This window comes from Podarcis pityusensis, assembly GCF_964106645.2.
Source record: "Podarcis pityusensis genome assembly, chromosome: 3".
Lineage (NCBI taxonomy): Eukaryota > Metazoa > Chordata > Lepidosauria > Squamata > Lacertidae > Podarcis > Podarcis pityusensis.
This window is the reverse complement of record NC_138026.1, coordinates 33,071,480-33,090,171: the sequence shown is the minus strand read 5'-3', so window position 1 is coordinate 33,090,171 and position 18,692 is coordinate 33,071,480. Positions and strand designations below refer to the sequence as shown.

General features: G+C 38.7%; 1 long non-coding RNA gene across 1 annotated transcript in view; it reads right to left on the bottom strand.

Moving 5' to 3' along the window:
• Positions 1-4,983: 4,983 nt before the first annotated feature.
• Positions 4,984-18,692, bottom strand: part of LOC308472839 — a 41,393-nt gene continuing 27,684 nt past the window's right edge. Inside the window, exon 4 of the long non-coding RNA XR_013983760.1 lies at positions 4,984-5,990. This is a non-coding gene — a long non-coding RNA (uncharacterized lncRNA). The remainder of the gene's footprint in view (positions 5,991-18,692) is intronic.

Sequence of the window (18,692 nt, the reverse complement as noted above, 5' to 3'; positions counted from 1 at the left end):
CATGCAACTAAAAATCGGAAAGTCCTCAGATTGTTAGAATTTTAACAAGTGTATGAGAAGATAAAATCCGCAAACAAAAATATCTCACTATATTCGTGTGTGCGCGCGCACAGATAGCCTTTTTTCTGGCTTTGACTACTACAGTGCTGAAAAAAATGTCATTCCTTCAAAATGTCATTCCTTCAAGGGGCTCAAGATGGCGCACATAGAAAGATTTTCCTCCCAGCACCTTTCCTCATTAAAGGGTTTGGGACCAGGTTATCTTAAAGATTGCCTGCATCCATAGCAGTTTCGCGATACCCTAAGATCTACGTTGAAGACCCAGTTGAGGTGTCCACGAGGAAACCTATTAGGCTGCTGGGTACAAAAAAATGGGGTTTTCTCTGCAGTTGCCTCTCCTGCTTATGCAATTCAGTCATGGGAAAAGTTATGCAGATGCTCTCTCTGATCTCAAACAAATTTTGAAAGCATATATTTGGAGTTTTAATTGTGATGCTGGATACTGCGAGCAATTTGCCCAGGGCTGGTTTTAGTAAGTTTTGACTTACTAAAATGGAATTTAAATGGAATGGTGTTTTTATTGTCATGTTAATTCTTTTGATGTGTTTTATTTATACACTGCTTGGTGAGGCAATTGTCCTAAAAAGTGATAGAGGAGTCTCTTAAATGAATGAATATCCTCATAACAACAACCTTGTAAGAAGCCTTGTGGCAGAAGTGGAAAACTAAAGACTATGGGTTTATTTGCTGCCCTATAGTTAATGCATCATTGAATAAGTGTTTAAGGTTCCTCAAACTTCCATATTTTTGCTCTTATTGACTGAAACTACTGTCTTTCTGGAAACTGAATTCAGTGCCATCATTTTTGTGACATGCGTGGATATTTGTGTACTTAACAAGCTTTAGGCAAAATGGAAACCAGTAAAGGAAGACTTCTATCCACTACGGGACATTTTTAAACATATAAAGTATGGGGGAAATCCCCCCCCCACTCATGAATCTTCCCCACCCTGTGATTTCAGCAAGTGCCCTTTTAATTCTGTTTGGCCATTATTATTATTATTATTATTTCACTAAATGTAAAACAAACAAAACACGAAGATTGAGACCCTGTTCCAGTTCTTTGCTAGACACTGCCATTTAGGATTTTTCATCTTTTAAGGAAACCTGTGCCTGTGTAACTCCTTGATTAGACTTGTTTCTGTAAGGAGATTCATTTAAGTTTTCAAGCTCTTCTCTGCAGACTGGGCTGTGGAGAAAGGCAGACAAAGAAGGTTTTTCCCCCTTTCTTTCTGGGTTTTGGAAGCCATCTTGACTAACAGCTGCAGGACTGGAGTACAGGCCTAGCCCGGCCTACCTCATTATTTTAAAGAATGAACCCTACCCACCCCAAGTTGTAGTTATGGTATATTGGGGTCTTTCAAATCCACAAGGAGGAAGGAGCATATTAAAAAAACAAACACCTGTGAACCTTTGTAATTAGAATTTCTATACTATAATAGAACAGTGAGTCAGGCTGCCCTGCTGAGAATCTTCCCTGGCCATCTTGCCTTTTAGGGTAGAAAGATTGGAGACAAATGTGTGAGGGAAGGGATCATGTACAACCCCTTCAACAGATAAATGGAGCAAAATAAAAATGTGGCTGTAAGCTGCATTGAATCCCTGTCAGAGGAAAAGGTGGGGGTTAATAATAATAATAATAAATAAAAATACATTAGAGAATGTTCTTGTAGCACCCTGCTTGTGGTTAACGCTTAGCTGGAATGAAATATTCAACGCAGCAATAGAGAAATTAAAATAATAATTTATTTGTCAGACAAATAAATGAGAGGCACAGTGGTATATGGTTACCAAGCTCTGGCCTGGTCTCCTGCCATTATGGCCAGCACTTATATTCCCTCAGCCCAGCTCCCTTGCTCCTCCTTTGGCTGCCTCTGTCCAATCAGCCTGGTTAAATTTCCTATTGGCTGATTGCTACAACCAATCCTAAAAGATACACCCATTTCCTATTGCCTTTTATGGGATACAAAAAGCTATATATTCTTCTATCTATAAATGACAAATAAGTAGTCATATATCTTACATTTGTCTCAACAAGGAACCTTAATTACCAGCTCACCTCTTGCCCTCCTTGCCCTATTGCCCTCCAAAACAGATGGTTAATAATTTTAAATTTTTATCTTAAACAGATGTCAGAGATCTTGGGTTCACATTCTCATGCATCATCAATGAAAGATCTCCTTTTTGAAGGTCTTTAAACAAAGGCCTGACAACCATATATCAGGAGTGCTCGATGGCGTCTCCTGTCTGGCAGGGGGCTGGGCTCATTTGCCCCTCTGGTCTCCTACAGCAATATGACTCTATGAAATAAGAATTTAACATTTCTTTCTTTCTAGATCCTTTGCATAATTACATTTAAGCCAGTATATTTCATACATTATCATAGATAGCTTTTTACAAGAATAAACCTTCTCAAAGTAACAGGAAGGAATCAGTTTACAGCCTCAAAATAAAATAGGAAAAAGCCTCTTTTTCTGTTTACACTTCTCCTTCTCCAGCCAGTTGCTCTTGGCCTTTAACCTTAGAAAGATATGGCTCAAGTTTAATGGTTTTTACTATTTACCAACTCTTAATTATGTAGGGTGGTGTAACCTTGCCCTCAGCCTGTAATTCCCTTTTTACGACTTTGAGAATTGTTTTCTGCTATAAATCAGGGGGCCCCCTTGTCCAGGAGGATAAACATCTTGCCAAAGTACTTAGGCAGCTGGTCTTCTGCCTGGCATAAAACATTTGAAAATCTTTAAGCTCATTTTAAAATACAGACCCTAATCAAACTATAAGCCTTGATAAAAATGCAGGCTATGATTAGATGCCTCATTCTGAGAGTAAATCGTATTGAAATCAGTAGGACTTGCTACTGAGTAAAAATGCTTATGATTGCAGTGTAAGGCTGTGTAGTAAGCTCCTTTGAATACAACAAGACTTAAGTCTGAGTAGACACATAAAGGCTTGCAGAGTAAGGCTCAGTTTACAATAAAGGAATAAACACACCACACGTTTCCTAAAATAAATTGCTGGCTGCTGAAGCATTGCAATTAAAGAATTTAAAGTGGATTAGTTGCATTTCCCTTCAGCATTATAGGAAGGGCTTGGTATGTCAGCTTCACTTCCTTCATTTGGTGCAGGTATTTTATTTTCAGTATAAACAGGACTCCATCTTTGTACCTATACACAGAGAAAGAGACAGACAGAGAGGGGAATGGTTCCTGTTTCCAAAAAGGGCTGAAGGAGGAGGGGTCTGATCTCTCCACCACTTTTAATTGTTCTCTGAGACGTGGAGGGGAGGAAAAAGGAAAACCGGGACATGTTCTCCCCGCATTAGGCCCCTAATACATTGTGAGGAACTTCAAGATGAGATGTAGTCAGTGATCCAAAGTCATCTAGTCAGGTTTATGACTGAGTTGGCCATAGTTTGACTCGTATCCTGTACTTCTGTTTGCCTTTCAGTTAAAAAAACCTCACGGATATTATAGCTAGAAAGACGTCAGTCTTGGGGAGTCAGTGCTAGGCAGTACTGAGCTAAATGGAGTAATCACCTGGTTCCATTTAAGGTAGTGGCTTCAGTATTAGGTAGTTTCATATAGTCATATTTTAACTTAAAACCATTGTATATATGTAAGTTCCAGTTATTCCAATGCATCACAACCATAAGTTGAATTGCTGAAACAGTTGTCACATCAATGTGGATTGTAGAAAAGCAATATAAAAGTGTTTGTTTGAAAAACTGCCTATTCCAGAACAGCCCTTTACTGAGGTATATGAAAATTGTTTCATAGATTCATGGCTTCTAGTCTTTTGCTATTTTTTTTACAAAGTAAATAACTGGGTTGGCATTGCTTGCTGGACTATGTAATTTACCTCTAACTGTCAGAAGGCTTGGCTTTTGTAACATACTGTACCTCTGATGGAAAAATACAAAAAGCAATGAATGATAAGTTTTGAAAATTCAGTTCACCAGTCATGTTTGGTGAAATTGGAAGATCATAAGACACAGCTGGACCCAAGGGCTTCACTAGAAATTATCAGTTATTCTTTCTAGGATAGTTATGCATGCATACTGAAAGAAAATAATGAACTGGTGTAGTTATGGAGCAATGGATATGTCCTCGCTCTTTTTTTGCTGTCCTTTAATTTCACAGACTAAACATGCTCAGATTACTTTACCTCCATGCTGAGAAAAACATCGGCAAACAGTGTATGTGGAAAACCACACAAGTATAATCATTATCTGTGTCATGAACACTGTCCAGTAAAGCAACACATAAGCATACTTCAATTTGCAATGCTTCAGAGGCAAGAATAAAATCCTGCTTGTTGTGGGAATGTGTTGCTATTTTTCAACTGCTAGGGATTAAAGTTCAGTTTTTGTTACACTTGAAATACAGTACGTACTCAAAAATATTTTTGACCTTAATACATGAAAATGTTAAAATGCAAATTCTGCATCCCTTCTTTTCTGGATGGTGTCATTATCTAGGTTAGTCCTTAGGTGGCCCTGCACTTAATTTTGCTACTCTGTTCTTGTTGAGGACAAAGTTCTTGCCTAACTTGTATTCCCTCTTAAATTTCCCATGACACCACCCACAGAAAGGTGTGCTTGTGCCTTCAACAATGTAGGTAAATCCCAGAAATGCTTGAATCATTTATGTCATAGAGTTAATTTCTCAACCAAGAGACACTCTGAGGATTTAGATTCCTCCACTGAACATTGCCAACAGCTCCTTATTGTTGCTGTCACCATTGTTCTGTTGGCAGGTTTGCTCTGTTTTGGCTTCTTTTAAACAGCCTGAGAACATAGACTCAAGAAATACAGACTCAACATTTCTTTTCCAGCCTTTTAATAACATTTTAGTTTAATATCTATAGTAAATTGCAGAATTAATTAAAAAATAGCATAAGCAAATAACCACATGCAACTAATGATAATTATAATAGTAATGGAAAGAATTAATTAGTAAATAAAAAGGAAGAGAAAGCGAGAACAAAAATACATTTAAGTATTTATTGTTCATTTAAATAGTCCAATCCAATATTTAACAAACATATACAAGATTGAATAGTATCTTTTATGTTATTACAACAATAAATGCCTTCCATTTCTCATAAATAATTTACTATTAAATTGCCTGCCTTCCCTCACCCTGATTATATTCATTTAACCATATTTCCTACTTTTCACATTCTCATAATCCATCTATGTGGCTGCCAACAAATCAGTTTTCATTTCTATATCCCCTGGCAATTCCAAATCATTTATATTTTCTAAAGATGCCTAAGCCTAGGTAAGTTACGGAACAATCTTCCTCAAAGACGCATTCAAGACAAAATCAGTGATGTTTTAGGTCAGATAAGGGGAAATTGTGGCTCCATATACTCTTGAACTAGAAGTTCCATACACCCTGACCACTGGCCATGCTTGCAGATATGTACAGTGGTACCTCGGGTTAAGAACTTAATTCGTTCTGGAGGTCCGTTCTTAACCTAAAACTGTTCTTAACCTGAGGTACCACTTTAGCTAATGGGGCCTCCCGCTGCTGCACGATTTCTGTTCTCATCCTAAAGCAAAGTTCTTAACCTGAAGCACTGTTTCTGGGTTAGCAGAGTCTGTAACCTGAAGCGTCTGTAACCTGAAGCGTTTGTAACCTGAGGTACCACTGTAAACCTGTCCTTAAAATCATTTTCAAGTTAGCTTCATCATCCCCCGGTCTATTCCACTCACACATTTTTGGCAGTGGTCTTTGGTAGTTGAGGTCCAGACAACCATGTTGCACCTTCACTATATGTGAGGTGGAGCTTCTACTCAAAAGCCAGTTCACCTGAGTAACCAGTTGCTGTTGGAGGGCTGTCTCCTTCATGCCCTGTGTGTGGGCTTCTAGGAGCATCTGGCATTCCCTGTGTTGGAGTAAACAGCTGGTTTCTTCTAACAATCTCTGTGTTGAAAAGGAGGACTGAAATAATGTGGAAAGGACCTCAGTGTGATCAAGCATTAGTGTGATGGTTTGGAGAGGGGACATGGCCTAGGGAGTTCCCACTGGCCAGACAGGGTGGCTGGAGGACCACATATAGCCCCTTGACTTGAAGTTTCCCACTTGTGGTCTAGAAGACCACTGTCTGCTGTAAGAGGAAGAGAATAGACAAAATTACTTCCGGAGGTGGCGCCATCGGTAATGGCTGCTTCTCTCTAACTCGGAGAGAACTGGCTTTACGGAATTTGGGTCCTGTCGCTACGGCGCAGCGGGAACCCCCAAATAAATCACAGGCGGGTGAAGCCTGTGACCGTGGGACTCAGCGGGCACCGTTTGCGCCCCCCCAATTGCTAAAGGAGCTCGGCAACGGGCTCCGGAGCGGAGCGGGGGTGGCGTGGTGCTGTGAGCAAATTGCTTCTTCCGTGGAGCGAAGCCGCGAAGCTGTTACCGGAGAGCGCTGCCTTTTTCCTGGGATAATCGGATTCTGAAAACAACTACCCGTGAGTAGGATTAAATTGGACTTAAAGGGAAAAAAAAAGTTAATTTGGCACGGAGCGGGGAAGGTACAACCAGGAAGTCTGCCTTCCCTGAATTGTAAATAGATCAAAGCAAAGAGACTTTAAAGCGGAAACTCAGAAAGTTACTTGAAAAAGAGCTAAATTCTAACATCTTGAAAGTGGTTCCCCCTCCGGATTGCAGGAGAGGAGGGGGAAAAAGACTGAGCTGAATTTCCCTGCAGTAAAGAAGGGGAGAGGAAGGAAAAATTTACAGTTTAAGATTTGGAACGGACTGCCTTAAGATAAAGGTGCATAGTGGAAAGTCTATTTCTGACAGCCAACTCTGCAAAAGGGATACAGTGTTTCTGAACCTCTTTTGGCTTGAAAGTAACTGTTTAAGTGCATTGAGACTGTGGACTTTTAAAGTAAATTGGGGGACTTATAAAGACTATTTTTGTTTCCAAAAGTTACAAGTTCTGACTGTTACTGTGTCCCCCTAGAGGAGGTTGGATATTGTTACAACAACAGTTACAAAGAGGAAAATTCCATTCTATTTCAAAACAACTGACTGACTGTGGGAGTGACCTTGAATTTCTATGAGACTGTTATGGCAGATGATAAGGGGAAGTTAGAACCGCAGGAAAAAACTACTAGGTCTGGCAGACATTATCGGATAGACACTGCGTTGCCGCGAAGGGGCTCAACATCTGGAGCATCTGAAGCATCAGGGGTCCCACTCCCACAGTCTAAACCAAAAGTTATGTCGTCAGAAGAAGTTTTGGCACAGGCACTGGCAAAAATTAATGAATCTTTGGAAAGCCTAAGTAAACAGGTAACTGAGACAAATAGACAAGTAGCTGAAACAAATAGACAAGTAGTCGAGACAAATAGACAAGATGTGGAAGCATCAAATAAAATTGATTTAAATACTGCAAGTATTAATACCTTGGGACAGAAGGTGAATGCCAATACAGAGACTATTGAAAAATTACTACAGGAATCTGCCTCGATTCGACAGACTGCAGAGGAAGCAAAAGATATTGCAATTGCTACTCAAGAGAAAATTCCACCTGTATACAAGAAATTGGAGGACCATGATGTGACATTTTCTATGATCGAATTAAAAGATAGACAAAGAAATCTGAGAATCAGGGCTGTTCCAGAATGGGAGAAAGATAATTTGGCTGATTTTCTTACACAGGAATTTACAGATTTTTGGCAATTGGACCTGGGGAAGGAAGAATTTAAGATCATGAACGCATTTAGGCTCGGAAGAAGACAAGGTAAGGGCAAGGTGAGAGACTGTTTGATTACCTTTCGAACAAAAGAAGAGAGAGATAAAATTCTGAATCTGCACTATAAAAAAACTTTGGAAATTGATGATTCAAGTTTAGTGATTTTTAAGGACATCCCAAAGCATCTGTTGGACTTCAGGTCTAATTACGGAGACCTAGTGATTTTGTTGAAAAGAAATAGAATTCTTTTCAGGTGGGAATTTCCGCAAGGCCTGTCCTTTAAATATAAAGGAAGAAAGATAAAAATAAAATCAATTGAGGAAAAAGACAGATTCTTGAAAGACCACGAGGAAGACCTACTGAAAGAAGGGGAATCTGAAGAAGAACCAAAAGGCATACTAGACATATCAAATTTATCCTTTGGACTGCATGGTCCAGAAAAAGTGATACTACCCTCAGAACAAGAATCGGCACTCGGGGCAGTTGGAGGTAAAGTGAAGTAGCCCCCATCATGGCTCTGCAACTATTAAGCTGGAATTGTAACGGTTTGAATTCTCCTTGGAAAAGAAAAAGTGTGTTTCATCTATTAAAAAAAGAACAATTGGACTTGATTTGCCTACAAGAGACACATATAACAAGGGCACATAGGAAGTTATTGATTAATAAGAGATTAGGACAGGAGTTTGTTTCATCTGACAAAGTCAAAAAAAGAGGAGTTGTGATTTATGCAAAGGAGAGACTTTTACCGAAACTTATTTTTAAAGATGACCAAGGAAGATTTCTGGCAATTGAAATTCAACTACAAGGAGAGAAATTTTTAATTGTGGGAATTTATGCACCGAACGAGGGGAAATCTGAATTCTATAAAAAGTTGCATGAGACTTTACTGGATCATTTGGATTACAATTTGATTTTGATGGGGGACATGAATGGAGTAGTATCTACAAATATGGACAAGGCACAAAGACAGGTAGTCACCAAGGATGGTAGACTACCGAAAACATTTTTTGAGATGATAGACAATATGGACTTAGTGGACATCTGGAGGTTAAAGAACCCCCTGGGAAGAGAAGGAACCTTCTTTTCTGAAGCCAAGATGACATGGACTAGAATTGACCAAATATGGATAACTAGAGGAATGGCACCAAAGATAAAGAAAGTAGAAATCTGCCCAAAAACTTGTTCCGACCACAACGCTGTAAGGATGGAGATGAAACAAACAACAACCGGATCCTTTAGATGGAGGATGAATGACACCTTATTTAGAGATGAAGAAGTTTACAAAAAGGCCCAAAAAACTTTGAGAGATTATTTTGAAATAAACATGAACACTAATGTAGAAAAAAGAGTAATCTGGGACGCAAGCAAAGCTGTGATGAGAGGGTTTTTGATACAACAGAATGCAATAAAGAAGAGAAGTCAAAATGAAAAGAAAGACAAAATCTTGGAAAAAATAAAAGAAGGTGAGAAGAAATTGAGAGCAAAACCAAAGTCCCAGGAGATTTTGAGAGAAATAAAATTATATCAAGTACAATATATGGAAATGATGAATCAGGAAATAGAATGGAAAATCAAACAAATGAGACAAAAAACATTTGAATCAGCTAATAAATGTGGAAAACTGTTGGCCTGGCAAATGAAAAAAAGACAAAAATTAAATACCATTATAAACCTAGAAGTGGAAGGAAAGAGTATACATAATCCAAATGAGATCAGAAATTGCTTCCAGAGGTACTTTAAACAATTATATACACAAGGGCCACAGAAGGAAATGGATATAGACCAATTTTTGAAGACAAATGGCCTACAAAAAATCTCTCAAGAAAGTAAATTAATGCTGAACTATAAAATATCTGAACAGGAAGTAGAAGGTGCCATACAAAATATGCAACTGGGCAAATCTCCAGGACCGGATGGGCTGACTTCCAGATACTATAGATCGCTGAAAGAGTGGTTATTGCAACCTTTGAAGGAAGTCTGCAATGAAATATTGGAGGGGAAAAGGGCACCAGAATCGTGGAAAGAGGCGTATATCACACTTATACCGAAAACAGAGACTGAAAAGACTCAGCTTAAGAACTACCGCCCTATATCACTACTTAATGTGGATTACAAAATTTTTGCAGACATTTTGGCCAAGAGATTGAAAAAAGTATTGATGAAAGAGATTCATAAAGACCAAGCGGGCTTTCTCCCGGGAAGACACTTGTCCGATAATTTGAGGAATATAATTGATATTTTGGAAAAACTAGAAGTGAATATAAACACTAAAGCAGTATTGATATTTGTCGACGCGGAGAAAGCTTTTGATAATATCTCTTGGAGTTTTATGAAGAAGAACTTGCATGGGATGGGGGTAGGCCAAGGCTTTGAAAATGGTATAGGTGCAATATACTCTGAACAAAAAGCTAAATTAATTGTAAATAATGTGGTCACGGAAGAATTTAAGATAGAAAAAGGGACACGACAGGGGTGCCCAATTTCCCCACTGCTTTTTATATCGGTCCTGGAGGTTTTGCTAAACATGATTAGAAAGGACCGGTTGGTTAAGGGCATACAGGTCGGAGCTAAACAGTACAAACTGAGAGCATTTGCAGATGATCTAGTATTGACGCTACAGGAGCCAGAATCTAGTACTAAAAGAGTTTTAGAATTAATTCAGGAATTTGGTCAGGTGGCAGGTTTTAAATTGAACAAGTTAAAAACTAAGGTTTTAGAGAAAAATTTAACACCGATTGAAAGAGAGAGGTTTCAGAATGAGACAGGATTGAATGTGGTAAAGAAAGTGAAATACTTGGGGATTAATATGACAGCCAAAAATGGGAACTTATTTAAAGATAATTACAAAAAATGTTGGACGGAAGTGAAAAAAGATTTAGAAATTTGGTCAAATTTGAAACTCTCGCTGCTGGGTCGTATTGCTGTGATAAAGATTAATGTATTGCCTAGAATGTTGTTTTTGTTTCAGACATTACAAATTGTAGATAAGATGGACTGTTTCAAGAAGTGGCAGAGAGATATTTCTAGATTTGTCTGGCAGGGCAAGAAGCCCAGAATAAAATTTAAGATATTAACTGATGCCAAGGAAAGAGGTGGATTTGCCCTGCCAGACCTTAAACTTTATTATGAATCAGCAGCTTTTTGCTGGCTGAAAGAATGACTACTTCTTGAAAACACAGACATTTTGGATTTAGAAGGTTTTAACAATGTATTTGGATGGCATGCATACTTATGGTATGATAAGGTCAAAGCACACAAAGCATTCAAAAACCATATTGTTAGGAAAGCATTGTTTAATGTTTGGATAAGATACAAAGACTTATTGGAAAATAAAACCCCAAGGTGGCTGTCACCAATGGAAGCAAAAGCTCTGAAAAGGCTCAATATGGAGGCCAAATGGCCGACATATTGGGAAATTTTGGAGCAAGAAGGAGATAAATTGAGATTGCAGAGTTTTGAAAAATTAAAAAATAAAGTGAGAGATTGGCTTCATTACTATCAGATAACGGAGGCATATAATTTGGATAAGAAAATAGGCTTCCAAGTGGAAAAGTCAAAATTAGAAACAGAATTGTTAGAACCCAAAACTAAAAATTTGTCAAGAATGTATAACTTGCTGTTGAAATGGAATACTCAGGATGAAACGGTGAAATCTGCTATGATTAAATGGGCACAAGATGTTGGACATAATATTATGTTCGCTGACTGGGAACAGTTATGGACCACAGGTATGAAGTTTACGGCATGTAATGCCTTAAGAGAGAATATTATGAAAATGATATACAGGTGGTACATGACCCCAGTCAAGCTTGCAAAAATTTATCATTTGCCCGATAATAAATGTTGGAAATGTAAAGAAATTGAAGGTACATTCTTTCACCTTTGGTGGACATGCCCAAAGATCAAGGCTTTCTGGGAAATGATATATAATGAACTGAAAAAGGTATTTAAATATACCTTTCTGAAGAAACCAGAGGCCTTTCTTTTGGGCATCGTCGGCCAACTGGTGCCAAAGAAGGACAGAACCTTTTTCATGTATGCTACAACAGCAGCAAGAATACTTATCGCAAAGTATTGGAAGACACAAGATCTACCCACTTTGGAAGAATGGCAGATGAAGGTGATTGACTACATGGAATTGGCGGAAATGACTGGCAGAATCCGAGACCAGGGAGAAGAGTCGGTGAAAGAAGACTGGAAGAAATTTAAAGACTATTTACAGAAATATTGTAAAATTAAGGAATTTTAGAAGGATGTCGGATAGAAACTAAGAGGTTTTTAGCTGTAATGCTTTTAAGAGATATGAAAAAAAAAAAAAGGTTAACAATTGGGTAAAAGATTTATGGTAAGGATTTGCTGAACCAACAAACTGAACTGGAATACAAAGAAGGGAGGTATGAGGAGGTCCGGGGAAATAAGAGCAAGGAAGATAGGTTATGGAAAATTATTGTGCTTTTAACTGTTTTATTTTGTATGTTTTTTCTTATTTTCTACTTTTTTGTTATATCTTAAAATTTTATACTTTTTTCTTTATTCTGTATTTTCACGTATTTTTTGAAACTTTAATAAATATTATTATAAAAAAAAAAGAGAATAGACAAAATTGCTATTCATTTTCATACTTGTGCAAGTGCACCCATGTGGAATGTGGTCACAGAAGCAGATGTGAATTGCTCATCTGTAAAGCTGAGCAATTTTCTTCTGTCTTGCACCAGAGCAATACACATTCATGCAAGCACTCATTACTGCTCTCCTTCCTTCCTTGTTCCAGGGTAAAGTTCCAGTTTGTAGACTCTAAGAACCCTTTTGGAATTTTATTTTTAAACCCAATATTGTACATAAATATGTTTCTCTGCTATATAAACAAAAGTTTTTTGTCTGCTAGAAATGGGAATGTATATACGTATATTGAAATCCAGTTGACATCTGCTTGCTTGCCCATAGATGACTATGACCTGACCTTATTCTAGAAGGAGTCATAGCCATGTGCACATAATGTGCTGGGTGGAGATCTGGTGACTCCTCATCTTGTTGCTAGTTTTCTGGGCTTCTCGGAGGAGTAGATAAAAGTGTTCTGAGCACTAAAAGAACACAACTGATAAATAAACCAGAAAACAGTTTTATAATTTGCTCTTAATCCAGGTTTCACAGCACTGAAGCTTAATTACATTTTAGGGCAATTCATCACATTTTCACAGTGCAATCCTATACATGTTTGCTCAGAAGCAAACCCTTATGTTGATTGGGATTACTCCCAGGTAAAAGTGCATCAGATAGCAGATTCCACACCCCAAACCAAAATCCCATTCATTTATGTCCTTTCTTAATACTATTGTGTTTTTAATTGTATTTTCCTTCCCACCGTAGCGGTTTACACTTTAAAGGCATTATTCCATCAATCCTCACCCTATTTAGAACCTAAAGGTATATTGTCCTTTATTTGTGTTAGCAACAACAACAAAAGAATAAACATTTAGAAAATTATTTTTCACTTAAAATATATATAAATATCACACATACATACACACAGAACATTAAATGGACTACAGCAGACTCTAGAATGTCTGAGATTGTTTTTGTTGCATGTTTGTTTAGCTTGCACTTTGTCCAGCATGCTTATTAATAATCCTCAAGGAGCCACAATTTGATATGATTAGTTGGTTGTCTATATTATTGGGGGGGGGGCTACCTTCTTCATCTGTTATGATTTCACACCTGCATAGCACACACTTCATGCAATCAAGGAAATACCAGTGTTTCTGTTCCTTCTATACAAGTAGCTTTCCCGCCTTTATGGAGATAAAGTGAGGAAGGAGTTTAATTTTTAAAGCATGCAACCCAATGAAGGGTGCATCACTTGTGGCGCTTTATTTGTGATCACCGCTGCACTTGACTGATGCAACTTCCACTTTAGATTTATACATAATACTACATTTAAAAGGACTGGTAACCTTGTGATGACTAAAATTAGCATGATATATATTCACTTTGATTTGAAGCCATAGGAGACATGTGATGCTTCCTGGCAAGATAATATTTGATTTCTATAAGATATGACACACCCATGAGCAGTTGAGGTGAAACCTTAATTCTATTCAACCTCATAACAAAAGAGTTTGATTTGAGCCTTCACTCCAATGCTTATGGACCTTTTGGAATATGCAAAATAGATAATGTTATGAGAATCAACTTGATGTACTTTCTCCTTTCATTTTATGTATCAAGTGAATCCTTAATACAGTGCTTATTAAAGTATCCCTGGCCCACTGCACACACCAATTAAAACCCAACCATTAAATAGCCTATCTGCAATAAAATCCCCCATGTCGAATCAATTGCCAACCAGTTTTTCAGTTTCTAAAAAGATTAGCCAGGAGAAATTGGTGTAGACACTCAACGCCTAAGTCTCTTTGGATCAGAATCTTGTAATCAGCGTGTTTCAAAAAAAAGTTCAGCGGAAGGCAGTGCTTAATCACCAAGGAACATGCAGTGATAATAGTATGCTATGCAAACTGCAACAACCTCTCTGTGCTTCTGGACAGAAATCCAGAGCCTACATGGCTGCTCTATGAGTGTTTGTATGGTGCCAATGAACCTGCTGCTTTTGCGGAGGCTGAGGTGAAAAGCAGTGCTGGCAATGGGACGGCAATGCTTCTGAAGGCTTAGAACAGCTTTTGCTCTCTCTCTCTCTCTCTCTTTGCCAGATTGAAGACGTGGAATAAAATGGATGCAAAATCAAGGACGTGGAATAAAATGGAAGCAAAATCAAGGATGTGGAATGAAACAGGTACACGCCTTTCTTTCTTTCCTTATTATGTGTTTCCTGTTATGAATGAGTGACTTTGGCTTTCCCCTCACTTCTATTGGTGCTCCATTCCATGTAATCTATTGTGACAAACCACTGGCCCTTAGGATAATACCTACCTGTCTTATGGCATCTTCCCTAGTGAGTGATTTAAAAGGGATGGAAGGATGGAACAAAATGTCTGAGATGCAGGAAAAGGACAAGCTGGGAAGCATTGCCTGTCAAGCCAGCCCATCCTTCACACATACACAGATAGGAATGGAAACTGACCAAAGAGCACCTGAAGGGTTTCTGTATCTCTTTATTGGATTATGTTCTTTTCCAAAACAAATAAAAGAGAGGGATTTCTTATAACATCATAAGAAGGCAAAAAACCTCTGTGTACACGAGGGCCTTGCAGATCATGTTTTTTATAAAACTTCTGCAAAATAGGTGTTTTACACCATCACTTTCTGTCATAGATTAGTGTTTTATTTCAATAGATTAGTTTTGTGTGTGTGTGTATACAGTGGTACCTCAAGTTAAGTATTTAATTGGTTCCAGAGGTCCGTTCTTAACCTGAAACTGTTCTTAACCTGAAGCACCACTTTAGCTAATGGGGCCTCCCGCTGCCGCCACGCTGCCGGAGCACGATTTCTGTTCATAACCCGAGGTACCATTTCTGGGTTAGTGGAGTCTGTAACCTGAAGCGTATGTAACCTGAAGCGTATGTAACCTGAGGTACCACTGTAGTTTCATGTATCTTAGCTACAAGTTTAGTTGTATACTGCTTTGAGAGTTATTTGATTAAGGATCAGAGTCAAAAAGTGCACTACAACCACAGAACCACCTTAGGGACGTATTACCTTGGCTTAATGTGATCTACGTATGTGTTTCCAGTCTCAAACTTGACATGTTGCTTTAAAACCTTAAAAGGCTTGAGACCTGGATATGTGAGACACTACCTCTCCCCCATCCCACCCATATGTACTCTCCTTGGCACTCCATTCACCATCAGGTGTTGCTTCAGGTGCCTCTGCCAAAAGAAGCGCAACAGACAGACCCTTTGTGGGAGTGGCCTCTGTATTGCAGTACTTGAATGCCCTGTAGCTATAAACAGCACACAAAAAACTTCTCTCTTTTAGCTAACCTAGTTGATGAGCTGGTGCAGTTATTGTCTGGCGCTTTTAATTTTCTGGCTCCACACTCTTGATTGCTGAATCCTTGTCAATTGTTTATATTTGTTGATTTTATATGTAAGTTGGTTCAAATTTTGTTTTATACAATGTATTTTTTTTTAACCTATGGATAGTTAGCCACTCTGGAGTGTCCTCAGACAAGAATGGTGCGGGTATACAATTTTAAAATAAATACATGCCTTAGTCATTTTTTTTTTGTTTTATGTTAGCTTTAATGTAAATAAGTTGCTTTGAGTTACGTTTTGGGTGGCGGGGATCCATGAAAACCTAGTAAGTTAACCCAGTAAGTTTAATAAATAAGAAAACACAATCCACTTTTTAAAACAGGGAGGAGGGGGAACCCCAGGCCAAACACAGACCTCCATTTTTCTCTATCAGGCATTCATAACTCTCCCCAGGCCACAACCCTTGCCCTCATGCCATACCCCTCACTGCCCCTACTTTGCACCTTCCTTGGATTTGTGTGCCTGGCTAGAATATGTCATTGAACTCTTAAAATGTGCCTTTCATGCCCAGATAGAAGTTATAAGGGGTGTGTGCATGTACAAACATACTATATAAACATACTGTCCAAAAGTAAAATTCATATTAATTGCTGTGCTCAATTTTGTAGCTGGCCCCACCCACCACAGCCATTTACCTTCATTCTCTGACATACATGTTTTAGTTGACACAACTCATTATTCCAAAGATTTAGTATAAATACCAATTGTATGGAGGCAAATATTTTACAACTTCTTCCAGTATAATCAAAGATGGGAGAGAAAGAGAACCGGAAAAGTTACTTGATCCTGCAACATATTGCAGCAAAGCACTGCAGGAAGGCAGGGTACAGGAGGCACACATAATCTGCCTCACCTTGAAGTAATGGCAATTGTATTAACCATCTCAGAGGGATATGCACACATTCACAGAGAGTGACTGCAGTATGCTGCGGTGTTCAGAAACCTTTTATTTGTCACATCATGCAATGTACCCTTAATGTATCTTCAGAAACCAAGCCATAAATCCACAATGTGAGATATACCAGTGACCATTTATAATACAATCCTGCTGCAACATACTAGGTGAAAAGCCGAGTTGTGTAAAATGCTAGGTGTCTAAACAGCACTATTCTGTACACGTCTACTCAGAAGCAGGTGCAACGGAATTCAAAGGGGCTTACCTGCAGGTAAGTGTAGGAGTAAGATTGCTAAGGCTGCAATCTTAAATACACTTATAAAGGAGTGAACCCTACTGAACATAGTGGACCTCAATTCTGTGTAAAAGTGCATTGAATTGTATCAAATGCTACAGTCTCCCCCCCACCAACAAACTTGCAATGAACTTCCACTGAGCAATGTGACATGTAACTTCTCCATAAATGTGCACAGGAACAGGGTGCAATGCAGGTACCACCAACATGAAGTAAGAGTTATTTAACTAGCATTTTAATCCAAATGTACTTGACTGCTATTGTATGTAATACTGTTTCCTAATCTACTTTGATATGGAGTTATGTGCTATAAATATGTACTGTCTGCAGCATAAACACACTTTGTATTTGCTCTGTCCCTATCAGATAAAAAAATGAAACGGGTTGCACAGCAGGTTTTATTATTCCTAAGGACTTACAAATAGATGTTTCCCTATGTATATGTGGCCACAAAGTCAGCGAAAAAACCAACAACCCTGATTATCAAACCACAAAGTAGGGATCAAATGGACAAAAAATATAAAGTAAATATTTCTGCGTTGCATTTTATTGTCAGCAAGGATACGGCAAAATCTGTAATATCTACAATACATTTGCTGTTGAGAAACTATCAGGAAAGCATAATTGCATCATAAATATTCCATCACATATGACCCATTCAAGGGTGGTGGCAGCTGCTAGTAGATTCAGGAAGTTGCAATTCACTACAGGATGATAGTATAGGAGCCAAGATAAAGCGTAACATGTCTGATGTTGCTGCAGCAACAAGGGAGAACTAGGAACTTTCCTTGTCAGTATTTAAAATTGCCTAAATATTAATATTACGGATCTTTATCAAGCATGCTGTGTGTGTCATTATGTGGAAATAAATGGGTCCTGCAACAAAATGTTGCAGCTTTAAATTCTGCTGTTCCATTCCATTCCTCCTTTCTATGTTCTTCCCCCTTCCTGATAGTATTTCAAGGCCAATGAGCATGCTTAATGCTCATTGGGCTGTTGCAGTGTTCCCTCCCTCTCTGAGTGTGTGCTTCCCCCCTAAATGGTGTTTGTTTTTTCTTGGTTTTTTTGCACTTCTGCAGATCTTGGGAGTTCCTTCAAGACTGCTAGCAACTCCTTGAGCATGGGTGGTGCTCTTTCGACTACATAAGCAATAGCACTCCACACCTGAACCTCAGAAACAGGAGGAACGATTCTTTGCTAGGGACACCTATAAAGGCTCTTTTGCACCCAGAGCTTTTTGACAGGAAGCTGCAAGCTGAGCCTGAAGCCAAAAGAAAGTGTCTGACAAACACTTTGCCATAACCCAAATCACCTCTTCACGAAACTGGGTCTTAAATAGTATGTCCTGCTTTTGAGCTGTAAAAGCAGGCTTGCAGGCCAAAATCCTGTTAACTGGCACGATCACGAAGAGCCATTATATAAGGAAGAACCATTCCTTAATAAACTGACAGCTTGGTGCCCTTGCAAGGGAAGCAAGCCCCTCTGATCATAGTGGGGCTTACGCGAGATTGCACTGCCAAATCCACAAATAGGCTCAAGCATATAGGCACTGCGTTTTTAATGGCACACGCCTATCCAGAAGCACGTTCCCTTCAACTCAATTTATCCTCGGAATTCTGGAAGGATCACAGGCTAAAAATCAGCTCGACTTCCAAATGCATCCTAAGAGAAGAGACGCCTGCCTGCCTGCCTCTCCACACGTGCAACGTTTAGAGCCCGGGGGAGCAAAAAAGCATGACGTTCATTTGCCAAATCA